Here is a 26,922-nt window from a genome sequence, read left to right on the forward strand (position 1 = left end):
GACTCACTGAACATTTGTCAAAGATATTATAGCTAAACTTTTTCACATGACCACTGAGGTAATGACAGCATTATATTACCAGAAAACTGCATGACTTGCTGATACTTCCATTTTCCCCAGCAGCTTATAAAATAATCAAAATGTGTGCATGAAATGGCGGCCTGTTCTGAATTTATTTTAATACAGATAGGCTTATAGAGAGAAATGAAGAAGAGTGTAGGATCTCAGACACCAGAGACAATGACTTCGCACAAAGCTGAATTTTACTAGCAGGAAAGATGGATATATGGGTATTAGACTTTTCATAGCTATAGGAAGGATAATCTTTCAATCAGATTAATGAGAAAATATATTGCATGGGCCCTACAGCACTTTTTGCTTTCCAGGCTAATACGTGATTTAAATCCCAAAAGTACATTTTCAGCATTACAATATCCTTTGGTAATAATGTTGCTTGCACAAAGACAGATAAAAATAAAACAGTCCCCTTTGATTTCCCATTTCAGATTTGAAGTATATTTTCTGTTCTTTGCCTGCAATGAAGTGAATTCTATTGAGAAGAGTCACATTTAATAAGACAAAGAGAATTTTCTAATTATGCTACCTGTCAAGATTGGAATCTATGGGATTGCAACTGCAATTGAAGAAACAGAGGAAGCAATTGCATATAGTCCAGTTTACTTTGGTGTATGATTACTATTTGCACTTAGATATTGCTAAATGTAAATCAGGCAAACACACAGAAGCGTGCTTTGAGGTAAACACCAAAAGGCAGGTCTCAAAATGGATTCTATACTCCTCATTTCAATTTTCAGTAACCAATTTCCCCAGCTTTCCTAATTTGCCTGTAGAAAAACAGTGGAAACCTGTGAAAATGAAAAACTGCTAAATTATTGTCTGAGTTGCATAAATATCCAGCGCACCAAATGATAAATATAATTAAAGCCAGGACTACTAATGGAATAAGGATGTATATGCATAATTATGCTAGGTAAAGCATTTATGCATCTTACTGGAGGGAAGAAAATACTGTATCAGTGAAGGAAAACAAAAGCCAATTAAAATTAGTGCAGTAAGACAAAATACCTTTCTATACAGTTTGTTATCCTTTATTTCTAGTCTGTATTAGTTATGCATAAACATTAAGGAACATCTTGCTGCTATAAATGTAGCCTTGAAAGTTATCACATGCTGTCCTTTGGGGGTCTCTAGGGAACCATTCACTGTGCCCCATCAAACATTACTTTTATTTGCAGCATTACAAACTTGGAAACACAATGGCACATTAGACAAGGAAAATAAATATGATGTTCTTGATGGTTTCTTCATGTTACAAGTTTACACAAATCTGTTATACACCATCAATGATTACAATTACTTAAAACAAACAATAAATTAGCTATGCTAGTAGTACAATAGTAATTTTGATAAATGGTAATTTTTATTCAAATCACATTTGCCAGGGTGCAACAAAGTGTGAGTGATGAAATGAGATGAAATATAAGAAAACGCATTACTGAGGCTCCTACAAGCGTTTACTTCTTTGAAGCATTTTTATCTTTAATTCCTAACAAATAATGTACTTTATTTAGTACTAATTGCATTCTATTCCTTCATTCTGCTTTGCACAAGTTTAAAACTGATTTTTCTAACTATTCAGTTTACCTCTCTATTTAGCTGCCTCTTTTGTATTATGCTGAGAAAGAAGGAAAGCTAGCCAGATAATTTTTTTCCTTAAAACACTTAAGCTTTGAAGATTTTTAATAACTCTCAGGTGGTGCCTTTTTGAGCACTGCTATCAAATATCATATTACCAAGCTACAGGCAAACATTTACAGTAGGAAGGTTACTAAAAAATCATAAACCATTTGAGCATAGCATTTGTGCTCAGATTTCTGAATCCATAACGATGCAGCGCATAGAGTTCCAGACCAAATATGTGGTGTCATCATCACCCATATGACAACAGCAAAACATAAAATGCATAGCTCTGGCATCTGCTCTCAGATCTGTGTGGCAGAACTCCAAAATTTGGAATAATATGCATGTGAGATGAGCTGCCAGCTGCCCCCTGATAAACTGTTGATCTGCCAACATTCTTCAACTTCCCAGGTGGTATTAGTACTTTCACATCTTCAACATTTGTAATCATCACTCTCTCCAAAGGTAGATTGATTTAGCTAATGTGGGCCATGTTTTCAAAAGTGGCATCCTCAAATTGTTTGAAGAGAATTGGGTTGATGCCGTAGACCTGAGGCAGAGTGAATCATCTAGACCTCAAGAGTTACAAAGCAGATGGAAAACTTATGCAAGCAGCTCCCTGATCCTTCTATCCCTTTCTTCTTCATTCTATCATCTCAGAGGCTAATGCAGATTTGGGGATAGAGAAAACTCCCATGTTGTAACCTTAAAAGGGAAACAATGGGGCTATGGATGTGGGAGCTCATAAGCAGAAATTTCACTTGTGGGTAGGAGACTGGGAGGGGGACATGCCCTGCTATGTATATCCCCTCCAGCTGGCCATGGTCATAGAAGACATCTTCAAGGTTTATGCATTACTGCCACTTCTGGGTGATAACATTCTGCTAATCTGCTGTACTGACAGGGAACCACTTGGCCCCTGCACGATACACCCAGCATTCATTCGGCAAAGAAATACTTGTTCCTATATTGGGATGTTAGGAGGTACTGGGTCCTTCCAAATCTCCAGTGAGATTTTGCAACACCATCTACAGCAGTGGGTGAGACAGAGTCACTAATTTCATTCCCAGGAGAAAGGCTAGTCATTATACATGTGATCTTCCCTGTTTCGTATTCTGTTATTCCTCTGCAAGTTCAAAACCTGGACAAGAAACAATGTTTCTGGCCAACTTCCATACCCATTTCAGACTCTATGTCAAAATTTGGCCCAGGTTTATCATCTCACGTAGATCTGTAAATTGCAGCTTCTCAGTAGAATGTTGCTATCGGAATAGAGTTGGCAAGTCCCTCTCCCTTCACTTATTCACACTGGTGGCTGTGTCTATGCTCGACCTCATTTCCAGAAGGGGCATGTTAATGAGTGGAATGGAAGATGCAAATGAAGCACAGATTAAAATATCTCGTGCCTTATTAGCATATTCCCAAGAGATCTCAATTCCAAAAGATCCCCTTCCAGAAGCAAAAGCTGCCTTTTAGATGAGGGGTACTTCTGAAGGAAATCCCCCTTTTGGAAGACCACTTATTACCATGCCCCTTCTGGAATGGGGGGTGAGTGTAGACACAGCCATAGATAAAGAATAAAATTCTCAATCTGCTTTGAGCCGACATTTCTGTGCTAATATAAAAACAAACTTCTTCACAAATAGTTGCATGTCACTCCATGTACCAAAAAATGGAAAAACAACTGCCTGTTATGGGCAGTGTGCAGTACAATCTCATTCTCAGATTGATGAACTAATCTCTGTATATAATTTATATATCAATTTGTATTGCATTTTAGCAATCTTTAGGCTGAAAAGCATTATAAAATGCAAGTTATTAGTAAAGAGAAATCAAAGAAAGGGCAGATTAATCTGGGAAGAGTCCAAAGCTATTTCTATCCATGCAGAGGAGTGGGCTTTGATCAGATTGTTTCCCTTTACGTCTGCCCTTCAGGTCTTGTCTCCTGAATGTATTCAGGGTTAATCCTCTACTTCAGAAGAGGTGGTGCAATCCTTTTCCTTCCTGCACCTTTGATCTATTGCCCCTTTGATCCTGGGGGAATTCTGTGTGTGTAGTTCTGTGTTTCTGCTCAGAGTGTGGTGAGGGCAATGAATGCCAGATGCCTCTGGCCTCAGTCTCAGAGCCCTGGAAAGGGTTGCAGTCCTTCTTCTCCCACTAGACTGTGCTTGAGTGAGTTGGTTTTCTCACTAGTGGATATATACTGTTTCACCTCAGTTCCTTAAAGAATGGAGTTGGAAAGGTTAGGAGTCTCATGCATTGCCCATCCCATTCTTTTTCAACTAAGCAGTAATCTGAAAGATTGGGATGATTCTATTCCAACCAATACCCTCTATCATGAGATGCAGGGAGCTAAGATTTATTTTCCTCATGTTGAGCATTCATCCGCTGACTCCTTTTCTACACGGTCACACTTGACCAATCTAAGGACTGCATCAGCTCTCCTTGCTCCTATTAAAAAAAATTAGTGTTTTTTCTACAGGCCCACTCCTCACCTTACTTAGACTTAACAGGAAGGACCAACTGATCTCACAGGTAGAATTCTGGAGCTTGGAGCAAGACCATTTCTTCAGTCAGGGACTTTTCCAATGCCTGCTGAGGAACCAAGATTATTTGGAAAGGATGTTCATAACATCACAAAGAAGCTCTCTTAATCACAGAAATACCCTTTTGTCTAGCAGCCAAAGTGAAGTGACTTCAGTGGTGGGAACCAGAGGAGGAACTGCTCTCCCTCACCAAGCCCGTCTGTTGTGCTTTCTTTCCAGGAATGCCCTATGTCAACAGAGACCTTTCCATTTTTCCTACATAAAACATTGCAGAATGATTCAATTTCTCTCCTTCTTATCTCAATGAAGTCCGCATGCTAACATGGATGGTCAGCATACTTCTCATGGATGGTTAGCTCTCTCATAAATTAGAGTGATTTTACCATGACCTCCAGTAGTAGTATGCCTGTGATCCCTTCAAAAGAGTTTGTATTGAGGAATAACTGCAGTGGACTCAGGGATTCAGGACATCACATTTGACTTCCTAGGTGGCAAAGAGTCCTGAGGAGCTTGAGTGGAAGCAACCCCTAAAATAGGTGATATGAGTACTTTTCACTAAAAGGACAATTATAATGGGACCAGAAGGTGGGTTTCCTTAGGGTTTCTTTCCTTGCTATTTCCTCATGCACAAAGTAACTGAGAATTTCTTCTCTATTTTCGTCCTTTAATATCTTTAGAGGCATCATCCCAGAAAGATGTAACAAATGAAAAATAAACTTTAGGTTCCAATCTCCAGTGGAATTTCTCTGCTAAACTGAATTGAATTACACTTACTTTCACCATCCTTAATCACTTCCTATTGGCATTATATATGAATTACTCTGTGTGAAAAAAAGAAAAAGAAATGGGATGCATTTTCTTTTTTGCCCATTGCTTTTTTGTCTGCTTTTGTGTGACATCTAAATTATTTGGAAATGGTTGGTGGTACCACTGGACAACCTCCATCAAGGCAGGAGCTACCACTTTGATGATGTCCCATGGAGAACACGAGTAATAACCTACCTTCAGAAGGACAGATATGAGACTGATTTTTTTGTGTTTCAGATTACAGATTCCAAAATAAATGAGCTGATGAAGTCCTGAATGTGTAGCTCTGGATTCATAAGGTCTTCCTAAAGTCCTGTCATCCAATGGTGATTTGTTGCAACAGCCTTGCTTACGCACAGAGAGTGACTGAGGCACCCTCACTTCTCTTCTCATGGATTTGATCTTGGGACAGTAAAAATACATTTAATCTTTATTTTTATTTAAAAAAATTAGTCATTACAAACATTGAGTCATACTTGGTAGAATCACCACCAATGCTCCTGCTCTTGTCCCACCTCAGAGCTTTGGAAGTATGTTATTTAGGGGCCAGGTGATCCAGAACTAGTGCAGGAATATCCATTCTTAAATCCCTTTGGCCTCAGCCTTTTGGTTTGGAGGAAAAGATTCATGAAATAAAGATGTAAGTGGCAAATTTATGGGAATTAGTCCAGAAGGTAGCTACATCAGAGACATATTAAAATATATATTTCTGAATTGGTGTGGATGGAGATATCAGCTAAGGTCTGCCCTAGAAAGTTATTCTGTATTTCCTGTTTGTTAGTTGTTGAGAGACCCTTGATATTAGTTCTCTCATCACTAATATTTGTAGCTCCTTTCAGATAGGAATCTGCTGAGAAATATGCATATTGCAGGGAAATTGCAGATACACCACAATGAAGGCCCATACTTACAAGGTCAGATTTGAAAAATTCAGATGCTTTTGTACTCTACTAATCTAAATGATTTACAGTATACCCTTATTTCCTGCAGTTGCTTCTGTCATTTGATGAATCCATCTTTCAATTGTTGCGATACCCAACTCTCTCTCACCCTCAGTTCCCAAAAGAATACTTAAATCTGCAGTTCTTTTTCCTAACTTACAAAAGTCTCTGAATTTTTGACTCCCTCACCCACAAGGCTCTCCACAGTTGATATCTAATTAAAGAAGGTTCTTCTGGCCATGCACGCTTTCTACAATAATTCATACTTCAACTTAAAATATCCCCAAGATTGTAGTTTGAGATTTGGATAGCTGCAAGTGCTTTTACTTCTTAACTGGTTTGCTTCATGCACACACATTTACACACACACATACATGGCACTGAGCATGGGGAATTTCTTTTGGTAAGCTATTTGGGGCTAAGGGTATGCAGACCTTCCCAAGAGACACACAATACCTTGTAACATCAAGTTCCAAATTTGGCAGAAACAATTTTCTGATAACATCTTTCAAAGACACAGAGACATGCACACATGTATGCTAATAAAAATTCCCAATCTGATACCAGTTCTGTTCAGAAATAAGTAATTATTTTGTGGACGCTAATTTTAGAAGAGGGGTTTTGAACATTTATGAGGTTATGAACTATAGACACCTGATCTAAATATTTCTTGGAAATGGGGATTTGGGGATGGTCACTTTGATTAAGGTTTGAGTACTTCTGGAAATCGCATTAAGAAACTTGGAATGGTTGAAGCATCTTTCAAAAATAAGAAAAAAAAAAGAAAACCTATTATGCTACCACTTTTTAACCAATGAAGTAACAAGTCCTTTTTGACACCAAAACTGCTTTTGTGAAGACATACATTCATTTGCAATCATAATGAACTGGAAGTGCTGACTCCCAAAACACATGATGAGCTCTGTATCCCTAACATGCATTTAAAATAGTAAGAAATGACCCTTACTGCTGCAGCAACTAATTGGTTTATAGTGCTGAAGAGCCGGTGACAAGGCAAGCAGTTGGTAGCAGGGCTTTCATCACAAGTTATTCTAAGAAATAACTAATTTAAACCTCCTCAAGCACAGACACAACCTGCTCCACATGGGAGTGCATCTCCAGAGGGTTCATTAAGTAACTGGCATTCTAGATCTTGGAATCAACAACTAAACACTATTCTAAACTTTACCATGTGATTGCTTGTAAACCCTGTAGGCTCAGTATATTTGCCAAAGAACTGAAAGTTGCAAATAGCCTGGAATATAAACTAATGTAGAGTGTATGAAATTATATGCAATACAGGTACTTATGTTTAAATTCAGTAAATGAGACAATACTCTTTACTAGAATAATTTTAATACAGTTTTATTTTACAATTGGGAGAAATATTTCCTTTTTCCTGTTACTGTGAGGGAATATACAGCTCATGAACAAGAGAAAATATTATGCTTGAGTTTAACAAGGAATAGTGGAAAACTTGCACATTTCTCCACACCATTCTACATCTGTATCTCAGACCTGGTCTATACAATTCCTTCTAGCCCTGTACCTCTTTCTGAAGCAGAGATGAATTTACAGGTCCATAGGAGGAACTCATACATATTTAGGTGTGTGTATGGTTGTTGACTTCTAGTGATTGGCCTAGGAAGAAAACAGAGCAATATGAAACTTGGCAGTTTAAACGCACACATTCCTGAGTCTGGAGTTGTCTCCTAGTCTTCATGCTTTGTTCTGTGGATCTTTGGTTAAATAAATACACACACAAAACAAAACTCAGAATTACATTTTTTGCCTCTTTTAGGGAAAAAAATGTGGCATTTGTTGGTTTATGGGAGGTTTCACTGAAACTTGTATGTTCCTGACTCTGTTCCATGAGTTTTGGAAGTCTAACATTCAAACCTGAAATCAGGAAAATTTCCCCTGGTTATGAGTTTGTTCTTCAGATTCTGTGCAGTTCTAACTAACATTGTTGAGAGCTAGCTAAAGATTGGTGAGAGTTGATTTGGTTTTACATTTTTGGTGTAGAAAATCACTTGGTTAAGTTTTGACTTTATAAAATGAAAATTGGTTCAGGTTCTGGTCCTAGTCCCATTAAGTCCAAGAGAAAAAAAGCATAAGTTGTTGTGTTTTTGGCCCTTCTAGATTATTAATGGATTACCGTAATTGGAAAAGGTCTGGTCTTTTAGAACAGAAAGTAAATAGAAAGAACGTGGCTCTCCTTTTGAAATCGCTCTTCCTTTCCCATTTCAGGAGGAACACAGACTTTGAAAGCCCTTTTCTAAAGAAAATATGTATAGATGCTCCGCAGAGCCCTTCTTTTGAAAGAAAAGTCCTCATTTTCGATCCCCGGCCTGTTTTTTAAAAGACTGGGGACTGTGGCTGTATCTACTCTTGCATTCCTCTTTTGAAAGAGATATACAAATGAGGGAAATCAGAAATGCAAATGAGGGGCAGATGTGCCTATCTGGCACCTCATTTGCATATCCTTATTTGGAAATCACTTCTTCTGAAAGAAGAAAACCAATGTAGGCACTGCTCTTTGGAAGGTAAACCCCATCCTTGAAAGAATCCTTCTTCCCTTTTTTGTGGTCTACACTGGTTTTCTTCTTTCAAAAGAAGCTATTTCGAAATAAGAATATGCAAATGAGGTGCCAGATATACAGACACAGCCTGTGTGGATGATCTATTTCGAAAAAGCAGATCACTCTTTTGATCCACTTTTTTGTGCGTGGATGCACTCTTTCAAAAGAAGTTCTTTCCGAAGAGATCTTTCAGACGAGCTTCTTTTGAAAGATCTCTGTAGTTCAGATGTAGCCTTAATTCATGTCTACACTAGCATGCCTCTTTCAAAAGAGGCATGCAAATGAGGGAAATAAAAATGCAAATGAGATGCAGATTTAAATATCAGGTACCTCATTTGCATATTCTTCTGTTGAAAGAGCTTCTTTCAAAAGAAAAGCAGTGCAGACACAGCTCTTTTGAAAGTAAACCCCATCTTCAGAAGACCTCATCTTCCTGTAAATCTGTACCTCATTTGCATTTTCAGTTTCCCTTGTTTGCATACCTCTTTCAAAAGAGGAATGCTAGTGGAGACACAGCCATAGGCCATGACTACACTAGCCCCTGCCTTTAGCATGGAACATGGTAATGAGCCATTTTGGCAGATGCTAATGCAGCACTGCCATGAATATACAGCGCCTCATCAGCATAATGGTGGCCACACACATTTTGAAAGTGCTGCTTTTGAAACGAATGCCACCCGTGTAGACAGGGCCTTTTGAAAGGACCCCTGGACTTTGAAAGCCCTTTCTTCCCAAAACTAAATGGGAAGAAAGGACTTTCAAAGTCTAGCAGTCCTTTCAAAATGTCTATGGACATTTGGAAATATTTGGAAATATCTTATTTGGAAATATCTTATTTAAAAATAATACAACCACATGCAAAATGCATTTTGAAATATCACCCAGCTATTTCAAAATAGGATTTCTTGATCCATAATGCCATTGGAGCTCCTTATATCCTATTTTGAAATAAATACTATTCCTCTGGAAATTAGGTTTACTGTAACCAGCATAACATACCTGTTATATCAAATAAATTTCAAAATATGGTTTATGTCATTTAGACAATGCCAAAGTTATTTCAAAATAACTGCTGTTATTTTGAGGTAACTTGGCCATGTAGACATATCCTGACTGCCAGCCTAGTGCTCTTTATTTTGTTGCCAGGAGCGAAGGAAGTTGAGGTGTCATTCCTACAAGGGTGGTCCTCACAGTAGTGTATTTCCCTATCTCGCTGCAATGAAGGAGAAAGAGGTTGGAGGAAGAGTGGGACATACTGGCTCACCTTCTCTGGAGTGTCTCTTCCCGTGTTCTCGGCAGATCAAAAGATTACCCCAGGGAAACTCAGGGCTCATAGCTTGGGGAACAGAGGTTAGTGATAAGAAAGCAACTTGAGGTGAGCTGGGCTACAATATACAGCATTTGCATGGGCAGTGAGACTGCTCAGTACTGAGGACAAGCTCTAGGGCATGTCAATGGATCTCAGGACAATGCTGGCCCCTCCAAACTGCTGGCTCTTTCTCTGGGAGAGGAAATGGCGTTCCATACTCCCACAACAGGATACCAGTTTCTTTGTTGAAACAAAAAGCAGTCAAGTAGCACTTTAAAGACTAGCAAAATACTTTATTAGATGAGCTTTCGTGGGACAGACCCACCTCTTCAGACCATAGCCAGACCAGAACAGACTCAATATTTAAGACACAGAGAACCAAAAACAGTAAGCAAGGAGGACAAATCAGAAAAAGATAATCAAGGTAAGCAAATCAGAGAGTGGAGGGGTGCGGGGGAAGGACAAGAATTAGATTGAGCCAAGTATGCAGACGAGCCCCTATAGTGACTCAGAAAGTTCCCATCACGATTTAAACCATGTGTTAATGTGCCGAATTTGAATATAAAAGTCAGCTCGTCCACTTCTCTTTCCAAAATGGGGCGATAATGTCTCTTCAGTAACACACACACCTTGAAGTCATTGACAGAATGCCCCATTCCATTAAAATGTTGACTAACTGGTTTGTGGATCTGGAGTGTTTTGATGTCTGTTTTGTGCCCGTTGACCCTTTGTCTAAGGGAGTTAGAAGTCTGTCCAATATACAAAGCATCTGGGCATTGTTGGCACATGATGGCATATATGATGTTAGTAGAGGAGCATGAGAAAGTGCCCATGATTCTGTGAGTAACCTGGTTAGGTCCAGTGATGGTATTTCCGGAGAAGATATGTGGACAAAGCTGGCAGCGGGCTTTGTTTCAGGGAAAGGTTCCAGGACTGGTGTTCCTGGGGTATAGACTGTGGCTGTTAGTGAGGATCCTCATGAGGTTGGGAGGTTGTCTGTAGGAGAGAACAGGCATGTCACCCAGGGCCTGCTGGAGTGTAGCATCCTGATTAAGAATAGGTTGTAGGTCTTTAATAATACATTGCAATGGTCTGAGTTGGGGGCTGTAGGTGATGACCAGTGGTGTTCTGTTCTTGGCTTTTTTGGGCCGATCTTGGAGTAGCTGGTCTCTGGGTATGCGTCTGGCCCTGTTGATTTGTTTTTTACTTCTCCTGCTGGGTAATTCAGGTTTATGAATATTTGGTAAAGTTCTTGTAGTTTTTGGTCTCTGTCAGTTGGATCAGAGCAAATGCGATTGTACCTAAGAGCTTGACTGTAAACAATGGATCTAGTCACGTGTGCAGGATGGAAACTAGAAGGGTGTAGATAAGTATAGCGATCAGTAGATTTTTGGTGCAGTGTGGTACTGATCAGGCCATCCTTGATTAGTACTGTAGTGTCCAGGAAATGTATCTCTTGCATGTTGTAATCGAGGCATAAGTTGATGGTGGGGTGTAGATTGTTAAAGTCTCTGTGGAATTCTTCTAGAGCCTCTGTACCATGGGTCCAAATCATAAAGATGTCATCAATGTATCTTAAGTAGAGGAGTGGTAATAGGGGACGAGAGCTGAGGAATCGTTGTTCCAGGTCGGCCATAAATATATTAGCATATTGTGGGGCCATGCGGGTGCCCATAGCAGTTCCACTAATCTGGAGGTATAAATTGTCCCCAAAACGGAAATGATTGTGTGTGAGAACAAAGTTACAGAGGTCAGACACCAGACTGGCTGTGGTGGCATCAGGGATGGTGTTCCTGACTGCTTGTAATCCGTCTTTATGTGGAATATTAGTGTACAGAGCCTCCACATCCATTGTGGCAAGGATGGCGTTATCAGGAACTTTTCCGATGTTTTATAATTTCCTCAGGAAGTCGGTGGTATCTCGGATATAGCTGGGAGCGTTGGTGGCATAGGGTTTGAGGAGGGAGTCCACGTAACTGGATAGTCTGGTGGTAAGGGTGCCAATACCTGAAATGATAGGGCGTCCAGGGTTTCCAGGTTTGTGGATTTTGGGAAGTAAATAGAATAACGCAGGCTGCGGCTCAGATGGTGTTTCTGAGTTAATGAGGTCCCGAGTAGCAGCAGGGAGTTCCTTCAGTAGTTGTTGTAATTTCCTTTGGAATTCCAAAGTGGGATCAGCGGAGAGAGGTCTGTAAAATGTGGTGTTGGAGAGTTGTCTGGCTGCCTCCTGTTCATAGTCTGACTTATTCAGGATGACAACAGCACCCCCTTTGTCAGCTGGTTTGATTATGATGTCTTGGTTATTTTTTGAGACTCTGGACAGCATAGCGTTCAGCATAGTTGAGATTGTGTCTTATTTGGCATTGTTTGTGTATAATGTCAGACTGAGCATGGTTGCGGAAGCACTGTACGTAGAAGTCCAGACTTTCACTACGACCCTCAGGGGAAGTCCACATAGAGCTCTTCTTCTTTTGTTGTTGGTAGGGGGGGTTGAGAGAGTCAGACTGTTGTTCATAGGTGTGCTGAAAAAATTCCTTTAGACGGAGGCAGCGAAAGAAGGCTTCAAGGTCACCACAGAATTGTATTAAGTTCGTGGGGGAAGTAGGGCAGAAGGAAAGACCCCGGGATAAGAGAGATTCCTCTGCTGGGCTGAGTTGGTAGTTTGAAAGGTTAACAATGTTGGTCGAGCTATTGTTATTGTGGTTGAAGTATCCTGAGGAATGAAGTAATGAAGAAAATTCATTCTCTTTTCTTTTTTGTAGAAAGAGGAAGTGTGTTTTATAAATATCTTGTCAGGCACTGGTAAAGCCTCGTACTGTGGGGTCTTGTGTGGATGCCTATTCGTTGATGATAATTTCAAGTTCAGAGAGTTCATTTTTGATCATCTTTTGTTTATTGCAAAGGATTTTGATCAAGTGGTTCCTCAGTTTCTTAGAAAGCATGTTGCATAGATGTTCACTGTAGTCAGTGTAGTATGTTGATTGTAATGGGTTTTTCACTGCCAGTCCCTTGGGTATAATGTCCACTTTCTTGCATTTGGAGAGAAAGATGATGTCTGTCTGGATCTTGGTGAGTTTTTTCATGTAGTTAATGGATTTCCATTCCAAAAGGCTAAATGTAGTGCCTTGCATGTTGAATAGTAACAGAGAGTAAGCCATGCTAGTCTATACACTATCAAAACAAAAAGCAGTCAAGTTGCACATTAAAGACTAGCAAAATAGTTTATTAGGTGAGCTTTCGTGGGACAGACCCACTTCTTCAGACCATAGCCAGACCAGAACAGACTCAATATTTAAGACACAGAAAACCAAAAACAGTAAGCAAGGAGGACAAATCAGAAAAAGATAATCAAGGTGAGCAAATCAGAGAGTAGTGGGGTGGGGGGAAGGACAAGAATTAGATTGAGCCAAGTATGCAGACGAGCCCCTATAGTGACTCAGAAAGTTCCCATCACGATTTAAACCAGTTTCTTTGTTGAAGTGTATGCTGGCAGTGAAGGGAGATTACTCCATAGGTGCTCTTGTCTTGCCCATTCTCAGTTGCCATTTCCCATTTTGGGGGAAATTTCCTCCCTCATTCACACAACCTTTGGTGACAAGTGGTTCCATTCCAGTGGTGACAACCATTCCAGTGGTTTCAATACTACCCTTGAGCGTTTTATTTCTTCAGGCTCCATCTTCTACCTCCTACTACCTTCTACCTCTTCTGCCTCCTGCTATTTCTATATATGCTATCCCTCAGCAGAGTACAAGGCTCCAGGGAGAAAATTATGAAAGTATGACATTTGCATATGTTTGAAGATTAGTATTTTACACAATATGACCTTCACTTTTTATTTTTAAAGTGATGCTGATCATTCTAAATGCTGTTCACACAAAGTTTTCTTGTCCTGTTAACTCTGAGGTGAGAGGCCTACAAACATATACTGAAATGAGAATAATATCGGTAACATTTTCAAAATCACCTAAATTACTTAGGTGTTTATGTCCAGATTTCAAAGTGCATAAAACCGTTAGAAAGACAATGGAATTTAAGTTCCTAAGAGATTTCTGATTTTTGAAAAAAACACCTTATATCCATAGAATAATACATTTTACCCTACCTCTTTCAATTAAAACATATTGGCTATATCTACACCAGAGCAATCTGTTGACAGAACTTTCTGTTAGAAGATATCTTCCAACAAAACTTCTGTTGACAGATTGCAGCCAGACTGCCAAGCAGATTGAAAGAGTGATCAGCTCTGTCAACAGAGAGCTGACGGACTGCCCAGACACTCTGTCAACAGAATGGCCAACTGGAAACACAGAGACAGGGCTGCTCAGTGTTATGGAAGCCCTCTTGTCTAGATAGGATCCCCCCAGAATCTGTCAACAGAGGTGTTCTGCCTGATGGGGGAGAAGTGCTGTATTCTGTTGATTTACTGTCGACAGAACGCCTTGGGAATGTGTATGCTCCATGGGTTTTCTTGACAAAATGCTAGTTTTGCTGACAAAACTCTCCAGTGTAGACATAGGTAGTGAGTTTATTCTTTTACCACATTATAAAACCAAACCTAAAATATAGTTAAATTCTCTCATTTCTCCTTTTGACCTCCTTTGATGCATATTTTTTCAATTACATATAAATAGGTTATTCACTCATGTGTTTTACATGCTCAAAATTTTCTTAAGTGATTTCCATGGTAAAGTGCACTAGCAAAAGAATTAAACTTTTCTGTTGCAACTACGTTGCTCATAGAAATGCAGAGAACTATGATGGTCTCTCATGAATATCTGTGAGAATAGAATTCAGCACCTCTTTCAGTCCAGCACTTAATTCATTAGATATGATGAGTGAAGTCCTGATTCAGGGGATTTCATGTGAATTTTCTACTATATTCAACAAGTCTGGAATTTTACTCCATGGCTTTGAGGGACCTTTACACATCCCCTCACTACCCCAGCAGCTCGTAGTCAGAAGGGGTTGTATTGTTGTTTGGGTTTTTGGTTGCTTGTTTGTTTTTGAAAATATCCAAGAGTGAAAAATATGTAAGGCTAAATTTCAGTGCCAAATCTACAAGTTTTGTAAAGCAGCTTCAGTTTCACAGAACATTGCCTTTTAAAAAGCAAACCTAGAAACATTTTACAATTGATACTTGACCAGCTATAGTTAGACTTGCACAGTTCTTTTTCACAAAGAAACGATACACCATTTTATGGAACAATATACACACTTTCCCACTCCTTTCTGCAGACACATGGAGGCCCTTATTCTGTAGTCGTGCCAGTAAGTTGTTTCACTTGTGTTTGCAGCATCAGAGCCTTAAGTTTAACTTTAACATTGTTCACTGAATCTGTACAGAAGGGGTGACACTGGCCCCTATTAGAGTCAATGAGCAAGTTCTCATTGACTCCAATGGGGCCAAAATTTCCTATGCATCTAGTTACTGTTTGGCAGAAAAAAAATCACCTAAATTGCACATGTAAGTGTATATTCAAACACTAAGGCTGTGGCCACACTAACTGCTCCTTTCAGAGGGGCTATGGTAATGTGGCATCTTGGAATATGCTAATTAGATGCTAATGGAAGCTGCACACATTTCAAAAGTGCCTGTCTCAAAACACACGCTACCCATTTAGCCGGGCACCTTTCGAAACTAACCTCCTCATTTCAAAAGCCCCTTCTTCCTATTTGGTTTTGGGAAGAAAGGGCTTTCAAAATCAGGGGGTCATTTTGAAAGGCCCTGGGCTACATGGGCAGCATGTATTTAGAAACCGGCAGTTTCAAAGAACGTGTGGCCATCATTATGCTAGTGAGGCACTGCATAATCCGAGTAGTGCCTCATTACCATATTCCAAAGTACCACATTACCATAGCCCCTCCAAAAGGAGGGGCTAGTGTGACCACAACCTAAGTGCTATGAGTATACAATTTTTATGCACAAGTTGAGAAGCTGTGTTTGAATGTTTGGCCCTTAACCAAAAGTGTCTGCTGCTGTAATTCCCTTCACATGCTGGTAAGTGGCCACATTTCCATTTTTAAAATGAAAGGGGAAAGGGAAAAACTGATATAGATTCAGACTGAAAGAGTTCATGTAAGATTGATAAACAAAATATGACAATTTATTAGGATAAAGTCAGAGAAATTTGGCTAAAAGGATAATGCACATGTCAAAGACAGCCCAGGCAGCTCCTACCATGTGCTTGGCTCATTAGGGCAGATTGCAGGCAACTTTGTATGGTATTGTTTAATAACACTGGATACTTTTTAGATCAATAACTGAAATGTGATATATGCGGTAATTCAGATACACAGCACTTCCATAATCAAACAGTCTCACCAATGCACAAATAATGGGACCTGCTTGCTATGTTTTTTGGGGGTAAACAGGTTTGCAAAGATAGTGGAACTACTCCAGTTTTCCCTGCTCATTTAAACAACCTCGCAATTCAAAATATTTTTCTTTCTTCCTTCTTCACTTTAAATAAAATCAAAATAATACTGTACAAAAAGGACTACAAATAGGGAGTATTTGTTTAGTGGGAATAAAAGACATTTGCTAATAACAGGAGCTGTAGATCTGCCATAGGATGCTAGTTTTTCTGTTAAGGAAATACAACAATAAGGGGCTAGTGTGGTTTTAGGGAAGGACAGTGTGCAGAAAAAATCCAGCTGTGAACATGTGAAAGATGCTTCCTTGAATACATATCAAATTTATATCTGAATCTGCAATTCAGTTGAACCTCTGCATGCACATCCTCTATATATTCATTTCTTGGGCACAGCATATAATAATATTGTTGAAAATCAAAAACGGGATGCATCTCTGTTCTTGATGAGAGGCTACATGATTTGAGATCAAAGTTGCAAGAAAAGCTAAGCAACAGATAAGCTGAAAAAATAAATAATGAAAGAAAAGTAGTATTAAATGGCATCAAATTGATAAGCTTTATGTCTTAGAGGACAATTAACGTTACAGTAATAGTATGAGCCAGGACCATAAGCCTTTTTTTCCATAATAGAAAACAAATGTAAAACAGAACTGGCCATATTGTCTTTTTTGAAAAAGGACACTCCACTGGTTTACGGAACACTTCAGAACAGGAAAAAATAAAAATGAATTAAAATATATATATCATCTGCTGTTCTTTCCATCACGAGAAAATTTTCAGGTAGCCAACTGTTTTGAAATAAAATTCCCTGCAGTTGCTATAGTGATGATAATAAAGTTCCTACCTCAATTTGCGTGATAGAGGTTCCTAGCAGAACACTTGAAAAGGTAAGCTAATCAAAATGAAGACCTCGTTAGTTCTCATACTCAAAGCAGCCTTCTTGAATTTAGTTCACAATTATAGGACTCCTGCATTGTTGTCAATTTTATTATATGTACATTATCATAATCTTCTTCAATGTGGTAGTAACAAATTATGTAGCACAGACAGTACTACTCTTTTTAGAGGTTAAAACCAGTGGACAAAAGATATGTAGATTTGTAACAATTAAAAATGACTGAATCAAAGACGTTTCTCTAAGAGCTATTTTTGCCTATTACAAAACTTCATTTTTAATAATGCAGTGATTGTATGTTATTTTGCTTCTATAGTACTTAACGTTTAGGTCTTGTTTTTATCTCCATGTTGATGTAAACTAAATAACATTAAAAGCGACAGTTACCTGTCAAAATGGATGAGTCATCACAGTGATGACAAAGATAAAACTGTGTTGCTCAGATGTATGTTTTATGGCAATAATTTTGTAAAATAACATAATTTACTTTAAAACATTTGTGAAGCTAAAATACCTCCTCTAATAGCTGGTTTAGAAGGAAAAATAAGCAAAAGGGCTGACAAAAAGTAGAATGTCATTAAATATTATTTACATAAATAAGATAAAATAGAAATACTAAATCTGACAAAAAATAAGACTAATCATTGGAACAACAATAACATTTTGGTGAAGCCTTTCTAAAAATATCCATTATTGACAACTGAAGTTTAACTATCTATGCATGTATGTTTCTGTGTGGGTGTTTGCATGTGTTTTGATGTCTCTGTGTATCTGTCATTAAACTTATATGAGCTACCTACACTCTGCTGCTGCATTCTTAAGCATAAATCACGCCCACCACAAGGATAACATTTTATTTGTAAAAAGCATTGTTGGTTGGTAAAAAATAGATATGGTGTAAAGTTCAATCACAGCTAATGTTTGAAGTGCAAGGGCACAAATATTGTGATCGGGACATGTCATGTAATAAGAGAGATCAAATAAATTAATAAAAAAGCTGACAGAGTTAATGGCCATGATGTCAGTAAGCTTTTAATTAATATCTTTCATTATTTTAAAAGTCTTTTATAGATGGACTCATTAAGACTCCATGTTCTGTTATCCAAAAAAGCAAAAACCCGTTAGCGTGATTTTACCCTAAACTGAAATCACTATCCCATATAGTGCTGAGGTCTCAATAAGAGCATATGCTCTTTGGCCAAATGTGTGAAGCCTTAATCTGACCAGTGACATTCAGGTCATGAGTACACATATGGTATGCCATACTGACTCAATTAACAATCCATCAATTTAATTGCATAATATATCAGAAGATGTATTCTACTACCACTTACAGCTAGATGGGAGCATAAAAATGAATAAGACAGCAACAACTCTCTGCTGTTTGTTTACTTAAGTGGAAATATTACAAAGATAAAACAGTATGTTTCATAAAGTAGTTTTTGTTCTCAGAAGAAGAATTTTTTGACAGTTAAACTGATGGGGGACTGCTAGTTTTAGAAATGATGCTCCTTATGATAAGTGAGCGTAGGTGGAAAGCACACCTTACAAGAAAATTACAGCGCTTCAACTGATTCTAATCACATTAATGTAGGGATAAGAAAAAAGAAGGTATATTATTTAAACATTATGTAAATTCTGAAGAAAGTTAACACATTGCAAACTTATAAGTAGTGACACGACTGAGTTGATTTATGCAATCACTCCAGACATCAAATCCTTCTGGAATAACATACATGACAAAAAAATGACAACAGAGTGGCACGTTTAAAAAAAGAAGAAAAAATTAAACCTATATTTTAATATTCTAATGCAATAGCTGAAATTATAGAAGTCAAATATAAAGCCTTCCAAACTAGAAAAATTCCTCTGAAGGCAGAAAGAGAGGATTTCAGACACCGGCACCATTTTCACTATCTAAGAAAAACCTCCATTACCTTTGTAACTTTCAATCTGTTGGTTGTAACCCCCCAGTTTTGAGAAATATACGCCAATTTATCAGCAGCATTAGGAGGTTTTCAAGGCTTGAGCTTCCTGTTTCAATTTTGTTTGTACACACCTATTTGTAACCCTCCTAAAACATGGCCCTCTTTTGCTGCTTCTGTGTGCATCACAACCCAATGCAGAGACTCACCACAGGCCATAATGTTATTGTGAGCATCTTTACTTTACATGAATCAGCTCCATAATGCTGAGACTCTTTCCATTCTGTCCCTCTGTGGGAGGTGAAAATCATTCCAATGTGATTTGTCTCTACTGATCTACAGCTGTTGCCTGGTATCAGATTTTGCCTTCATTTTATTTTTAAGGGACCAACACCCAGTTCAATGTATTTCGCTTCTCAGCATGGCTTATGCAACTAAATATACCAGAACTTCATGCATGGTTAACAGTTGCCTTCTTCTACAATGGAAGCCAAAACTGGTATCTGCTAGGCTAATTTAGGTATCCCAAAACCAAGAACAAAAGAACAATGTAATCATATCCCTTCTAGAGAGACATGATATCAGCATTATTAATATGCTTGTTAATGTAGTCCCTGGGAGTTGCAGGACATGGCAGGCTTTTCTGAAAACCAGTGCCTAGCAGCAATTTCAGACCAACAAAAACAAAAAAAAATGTTACACATTATTTTAAGATTTTATGACTCACCATTGGGTAAATAAAGTAGTTCTTTCAAATAGCAGAATATGTGAAAAATGAAAGGGCATATAATGAATTATTATTAACCTGGGACTTCAGAACCTATCCAATTAGTAAGCCGTATATTTCCATTTCTCTTCAATATTATGCTTCATATATATGTTTGTGTGTGTTAGCTTCCCTCTGTGAAAGTTTTATAAGCCACAGATAATTTTCATTCTTTCCCAATTCCAAGCAACACAGATTTGTCCTATTTTTAGCTTGTCACAGAACTGGTAGACTGAGAAGCTTCCTTGTGAGCTCTGTCCTTTGAACCTACTGTTAGTGGGCATAACGTGAACTATGGCCTCTTGAAAGACTCAGGTAGGCATGTACTTGTATGGAATCCACGAAGGTCAAATACAGAAGGCAATCAATTTTATCATTATCAGTTTGATTTCACTGTGCATATAAACTATTTACATGTGTTTATACCAGGCAGCTGTGTACTTTAACAATGAGTTAGAGAAAAGTTGACTGACCAACTGGACATATTAAATATGAGGCTAATCTCTTAGTGTGTGCCTACATGGCAAAGCTATTTCAAAATAACTTTGCAAGCATCTATGCAATGGAACTGCTATTTTGAAATAATGTTGAAATAGTGGGCACATTATTTCAAATTTGGTAAACCTCATTGTGTGAGGAATAGCACCTATTTCAAAATTGGAAAGAGGGTCAGTGTAGACAGGGAATGGGGGAACATTCCAGAACAGCATATTTCGAAATAAATCTGCTGTGTAGGCAAAGTATTTTGGAGTAGAGCCCCTGCAGTGCTTCCAGGGGCTCTAATCCAAAACAGGCCCTATTCTGTGTGGACCTATCCTCCAAGAAGAGTACAAAGGTTAAGTAGTAGTAGTAGTAGCATGGACAGACTGTACTGGAATAAGGTTTGCTAATTTTGGGGCATCCCTGTAGTCTAGATGCTTTATTCCAGAATAGTTTATTTTGGAATAATAACTCTGGAATCAACTGTTCCAGAATAATTCTGAGGAGTAGACATACCTTTAAGGAATTGTCGGACAATGTTTACAATCAGTGAATCTAGAGCTCCAGTCAAGACATATTTGGCCACAAAACAAAAATTGTTTCACAGCACAGTAAATTCAGTCTTGGATGGAACCAAACATCATCCAGTCAGAGAACAATGGGACTTTTAGGTCGCCAATCCTGAATCACAAGCATGAATCCTGAATCACAAATTTTTAGTACTCAAAGTAATACTTTCAGCCAAAACTCATGAGCAATTCATAGCATGACATTAGCTTGAATAAAACAGATATTTAACAAGCCTAAAAACCAAACAAGTTTATAAAAAGTTATGCCTGTTCATAAACAATACATGAAGAGGAAACAAGTGATAATTGCCAAAAGAAGTATTTGTTCTTGATTATTCACCCTCTCTTACTAATAATCTGGTTTAAATATTGCTCAGAAACTTGCTTACTATTCTCAAGACATTTTTAAAATAAAAAAACCCTGAACTGATCATAAAAATCTTTAGTGACTATGATTAATTCAGTAGATGCCAGCCAATGACATCTGCATGTACCAGTTTAGCAGATTAAACAGGGCTGCCATTCTTTTAAAGTGACATTAGTAACTGTGTTACGGTGTTGACGGAGGCAGGACGCTACATTCCTCAAGCTGGGACATGCACATAGCATCAATCGTGGCAGTGCCAGCGGCCTGCCAATGATCTGGAGGAACCTAACAGCAAAAGGCTAGAACAGTCTCAAAGCCCAGTCAGTCTCTGGTCTCCAAAAGCACAGTGCCCTTAACTTTATGCTGGAGAACTGCTCCTGAACTATCTCAGTATTTTCAGTGCTACCTGCAATCCCAAATCTGCAAAGCTACTTCTTGTTGCACAAAAATGTTGCTTGGAAGCCTTTCACACAAATGATGTCAAGTCTTGCTTAGCCAGTAAACCACAGCACAAGACAGTATGAATAAAGCTCATGTGGATTTGAAATGTGACCGTTTTCCTTTTAAAATATAACCCAGCTGACTGAATTGAACAGCAAAAGGGCCTGTGCAAGAACTCACAAATTTTGAGATGAAAAGTAAACTTTACAAACCAGGAAATAGTGTTTGAGAACTTTCACTAGAAAACAAGAATGTTTGTGGCAAGAAATGGAGTTGTCATAAGTCAGTAGCTAGAATTTTTGTTTGTATGTAACAATGCAGCCCACTTTCCAAAACAGGATGATAGGGTCAACAGGCTTAAAAGGAGACAGCTGTAAAAGACACCCAATAAACATGACAGGAAATCATCCCACAAAGACTTCTCTCTGCATACAGTCCCCTATGCAAGACTTTTTACATTACCTATTGCACTTTCATCGTGAATTGGCTCAGGATTATTTATTTTAAATAAAAGATAGATGCATGGCACATATTCAGGATCCCAACCAAATTAAAATTTATGTTTATTCATTAACTATCTTTTTGATGAATATGTACAGATAATAAACATAACTTAATTACTTTAGAAAGATATAGCATCTGCTGATAGAGGATATAATGGTAAATAATAATCACTAGAAAGCCATCTCATTAGGCTGGGTTTTGTGTTTGATATGGGTTTGGCCCAAGGCAAAGCCTACCGCTTTATTTATTTAAAAGGGTATGAAAACAAGGCAGTATTCACATTTAATATTAAATATTCTTATGGAATTATATAATATTTGTGTGAGAAAGAAGATCATGAAAAGCCATACAGAATTTTAAAAAAATATATTTTGTTGCACATTTCCTCAGACATAGTCAGATTTCCTCTGGGATTATTGGGCATACTAATAGCCACTGTACTCTGCTAATTCATTGTAAATCTCATAGTAAAAAGATATGTATTATTCCCCAAATCCTTAGCTATGCCAGATTTCCATATGACAAGTATTTCCTATTATCTGTTTTTTTTTAATTGCAAAGTCTGATGAGTTTAAGTCAACATATTTCTTAGTGCTCCTTCTGCTTGTCAGCTGTAGCTGGATTGATAAAATGCAAATGAACAAATCATTAACGAGTGCTGGTTATGAATCTCTCAGGCAGTTCAGGACCCTATCAAATCCTGCACCTATTACTTTGTGTGATTGATGTACTATTGTAAGTGATTGTTCCTGATCTTATTAAATCTTATTGATTTTTTCCCAGTTTCTATTTTATGCAGGACCAGGCTTGGACTATTATGAATGTTGCTGAACACTGTTAATCAAGCTTACACAGCTATTTTGATGGCAAACAATTAGAACTCTGCAGCAATACCTTGCAATTAGCTTCAGGGATATGGACCTCGGCACTGTAATAATGAAAGAGACCTTCTCCTTCAAGCAAGGTAATGAGATTTACAATTATGACCTCAAATAACCCCTGAGAAATAACCAAGCTGCAAATTTAGATGTGTTTATCAATAATTTTTCCCCTTTTTATGAAAATGTATCTTTAAAGTTTTTTTTATAATATAAATCACTGTTTCTAGGAAATAGTGTACAAAGTAATATAAAAACCAAGAAACATACAGAGTTGAAATCCATCAATATTATTTTGAGACGTTTACTGCAAATTAATTTTTTCTCTGTCAAAAATAATAATTTAAATTGCTAGCTGTTGTTTCCAACAAATATCAGCGAACCTGTAAAATGGAAAGTAGAGTAGCATATCCTGAACTACTAACCATGTAAAGTTAGTTCTTTATAGTTTCTTCTCTTGCAAACTACCTATCTGATCAAATAGAAATGATTATAAATGATTGTGCATCTATATATGACTTTATGTCTACTATAACTATTTTACTAGTCAACACATTCACTAATTTCTTCTGCTTTTTCTTAGAGAGAAGATACTCTACAGATGAAGAACACAATCATATCAGGACACCCCCTGATTATCAGAAAAACTGAAAAGGGCTTGTTTGACCAGTGCATGACTCCTTCTCACCTTGGTGTTGGTCTGCAACAATCAGTGCCTTTACACCAATGTCAAACAGATCTAAGGACTACCATACTGGGTCAAATCAATGATCCATATAGTCCAGTATCCTGCCTCTGATAATGGCCGGTACCAGACCTTCAGAGGGTTTGTACAGAACAGGGCAATTTTGGAGAGATCCAGGGTTTCTCCCCCACCAGTCAGAGGGTTAGGAACACCCTGAACAAGGTGTTACATCCCTGAACACCCTGATTGATATCAACTGATGGACCGTATCCTCCATGAACTTTTCTTCATCTTTTTTCAAAGCCAGTTACATCATTGGCCATTTCAACATCCCATGACAACTAGTTCCTCAGATTCACAGTGTAACAGTGACTCAGCTCAGCCACAGGGGCTGCATCTACGCTAGCATTTTTTTTTTTCAGAAAAGCCGGGCCCTTGTTGAAAAAACCCACAGAGCATCCACACAGCAAATGTGTTCTCTGTATCTGAAATCAAAAGAACATGGCCCTTTTTCGGTGTGCCTCTTCCTCTCCCAGATGAGGAAGAGCACCTTTTACCGAAAGATTCTTTAAAAAACAAATGAGTGTAGGTGCTCTGCAGGCCTTTCTTTCGAAAGGTGTTGGATTTTTCGATCCCTGGCCCTTTCTTTCAAAAGAGCAGGGCTGTGGGGACACTCACTGTCACAAGAGCGCTTTTTGTGTGTGGATACAATCTTTCAAAAGGAGTTTTTTCAGAAGATCTCTTCTAGAAGAACTCCTTTCGAAGGATCACTGTAATGTAGGCACATCCAGTAAAAAAGTGATATAACATAGAAAAGTCCATCACCACCTCACGTCTTCCTAGTAATAAGTTAAATATTTCTTCATTATAAAATTCACGTGGGCTACAGCAATGTTGGTAGGATTCCAGTGAGCTTATGAGAAATATCTCTAAATATACAAGTTTCCTTTTATTTACCCCTCAGATTCAAAACCATCTCTTTCAGGTCTGCTACTAACACTAAGCTGAGTTCTGGTTCTGTCAACCAGGGGTTAAGCAGACGAGCAAGTAGAATTCTGCAGCTGGGAAGTGAGATGACAATGGAAGAACACTTTTTAAAATCAATATGTTAATCCAGGTTCAAGATGAGATTCTTGGGCTTGAAGGGAGAGAGATAAGAGAAAACAGTATTTTTAGGCCTGTCACTTTAAATATATCTACCTCAATGTTGTGTCAAAGTAGGAACAGGATTGTGTTTTAACGTACAAGATTAACACAATCAACTCTGTTTAACTCATTCAATGCCCTGTGAACCTGGGAAGTTCATCCAGAGCAGTAGCATCCACTTGTGCCTACGGGAGTATGACATATAGTTGCGTTCTTCTTGAAATGATGCTGTTTCACAGTGCTGCAGGAAATTTAGTCACCCCTCAATGGACACACTAGGTGGTACTGAAGGGGTTAAATGTGAGAATTTAGCAAAGCTGATAAACTTAATAAAAAGGGGCTCAAGCTAATTTGCCACATGAGGTTTTCCTATTTCTCCCAGCTTTACACACAGCTAATAAATGTGAAGAGAACAGTGGCACCCTAAAAAATAATAAATATATTAGAGCATAAGCATTTGTGGGAAACAACTCACTTCCTTAGATGCTTGAAATGAACGAAAGGTCAGGAGACAGAGATGGGAATGTAACATCAGTGCTAAATAAACCAGGGTGGATGTGGCTCCCCACCAACAGCCATGAGAAGGTGAGAGAACCCAAAGGAGAAATTACTTATTGTAATGCGAGAGCCATTCCATGTTTCTGTTTAGACCCTTTTTGATAATGTCAAATTTGCTTATGAATCCCAGCTCAGTAGCTTCTCATTGCAGTCTGTTTTGGAAGTTACTTTGCCTAAGAATGGCAACATGAAAATCATTTGCTGTGTGTGTCCAGGGAGCTTTGGTATGTATGGTGTCCCACTGATTTTTGCATGTTAACATTCTTGATGACTAATATTTTTCTATTTATTCTTCTGCATGGAGACAGTCTGTTTTGCCAAAGTATATGGCAGAAGGGCATTTCTGGCATAGCTCTCATTATCAAATATGCAGCTGAAAGAACTTTCAATGGCATAGCTGATGTGGTTACATCCTGTGATGGCATCAATGGGCGAGATGTATGGACAGAGATGTGCAGACAGAGTTGGCAATAGGGCTTGTGATAGCGATTGGTTCCTGGCTAGTGTTTCCGTTGTGGGGTGTGCAGTTGGTGGTGTATTTGTTTCAGGCTTGAGGGACTATCTTTAAGTGGTGTTTGGCCTGACTCCCATCTCTGCATACCTGCTAGTCTTTCACTTTAAGTAGCTGAGGAACTGGTTTCTATCTCATGAAACCTTATGTTTTAACAAATGTGTTAGACTCTAAGGTGCCACATGACTCCTTGTTGTTTTTGCTGAAAAGACTGGCATGGTTCCCCCTCTGAAATCTGTGATAAGGTGAGATATTATAATGCCAATTTAAATTTTATCAATATACTTATTTTGCTGGCTGTAATGGTTAATGGAATGCACATAATACGTAAAACCTATAAAACTGTTACAGTTCTATGTTATTTTCTGACGGTTGGACATCCTTTGTAAACAAAGTACAGTATATCAACTTTCCTGTGACAATAAGCAGATCTGTCATCTTGGAACAGCCAAATGAATTATTTAATCAATAACAGAGTACACTCTGATGATAAGACAAGCTCAGACAAATTAGAAACTGAACCAGGTAAAACATGTCGAGAATGAGCTACACAAGTAGTGTAACATGCATTTAATATTCAGTGGGAAAAGATAAAAAAACTACCCAAAATATTCAATAGCTCATTCAGACAATATTGTGTACTATGAAACCAGAAAACAACTTTGAAATTAGCTTGCAACATCAGCTTACCAATAAACAATTTGCTAGCGTTTAAAGGTGCTTTGAATTGCTAAATCTATGCTAAATATTTTCCAAATTTAAAGACTGCCATTCTCAGTAGTGATTTGTACAACAAAACATTTAAAGGGAGGATTAGGTAGGAAAAGTCCATAAATAGGAAGACTGTAAAAACACTCAAGAGTTTGTGTCTTATGTCCAGCTGTATAATGTCATGGGGAAGAGCTGGATGGAACATTCGGGGCCTCCTGATGGCTTA

This window comes from Carettochelys insculpta, chromosome 2 (genome assembly GCF_033958435.1).
Source record: "Carettochelys insculpta isolate YL-2023 chromosome 2, ASM3395843v1, whole genome shotgun sequence".
NCBI lineage: Eukaryota > Metazoa > Chordata > Testudines > Carettochelyidae > Carettochelys > Carettochelys insculpta.